This window comes from Pteropus medius, unplaced genomic scaffold (assembly GCF_902729225.1).
Source record: "Pteropus medius unplaced genomic scaffold, Ma_sr-lr_union100, whole genome shotgun sequence".
NCBI lineage: Eukaryota > Metazoa > Chordata > Mammalia > Chiroptera > Pteropodidae > Pteropus > Pteropus medius.
Window position 1 is genome coordinate 1,967,330 of NW_024340697.1, and position 957 is coordinate 1,968,286.

Below are 957 nucleotides of genomic sequence, written 5' to 3' on the forward strand. Positions count from 1 at the left end.
AGGGATAGCCAACCCTGTTCTCTAAAAAGCGATAGCAGGTAGTTTGCAAAAGACAGATATAGTCAAAACATAAAAAATAAACTTATTTTAATATGTTAAAAATATTAAAATAGGTTGATTTGGATTGAGCAGTTTTTGCTACTTCCTGGAGATACTTTCTAAAGAATTCATTAGTGACTGGAAAACATTTTGAAGAAAGTTATTGCCCGAGCTCTACATATTTCTTCTTTTTTTTAACGCCTACAGTGCCCAGTCTTCCTAGGTGGTCTCCCATCCAAGTACTAACCAAGTCCAACCCTGCTTAGCTTCCAAGATCAAGCGAGATCAGGCTTTTTATGGGTGGCATGGCTGTAGACTAAATATTTCTTTATTTTGGATACGGCACTAAGTCTATAAGAGAGTAAAAGCATGGTCATTGCTTGTCTGGAGTCTTCAGTTTGGAGAGGAAAAATGGTGATCCTCAAGCAGTAGAATCATTCGTTGAGCCTTAAAAACTGCTGATGCCTGGGTCTCACCACTAGAGATTCTGATGTAATGAGCCCAGGATGTGTAGCCCAGGTTGAGACCTTTTGCAAATGGACATGCAAGAAGTGGCTGGAGCACAGGAGAAGGGGGGATTATTTTGACCAGGGGGCAATAGGGTGCGAAGGCTTTGAGCTAAGATTCGAAGGATGAATAGGACTTTCCCAGGCACAGAAATAGGGGAAGTCACTTTGAGAAATGGTATGTGTGAAGGACTAAAGACAGGAGAGAACATATGGCATCTACAGGGGTGGGGAGGTGTTGCCTTAATTAGTATTGTTGGGGTGTGACAGGCAATGGGAAGGGGGTGGGGGAGATGAGTCAGAAGCTAGATCACAGATGTTGTTTAGGCCAGGCCAATAAGGTTAAGGTTGACTTCATAGGCGGTGGAGAGCTAGTGAGGAATTTTGAGCAAGATGAGATCTGAGAATATGG

General features: G+C 42.5%; 1 pseudogene; it reads right to left on the minus strand.

Annotated features, from left to right (window-relative positions):
* Nucleotides 1-237: 237 nt before the first annotated feature.
* On the minus strand, nt 238-356 carry LOC120611954 (uncharacterized; annotated as a pseudogene).
* Between the last annotated feature and the right edge of the window lie 601 nt (nt 357-957).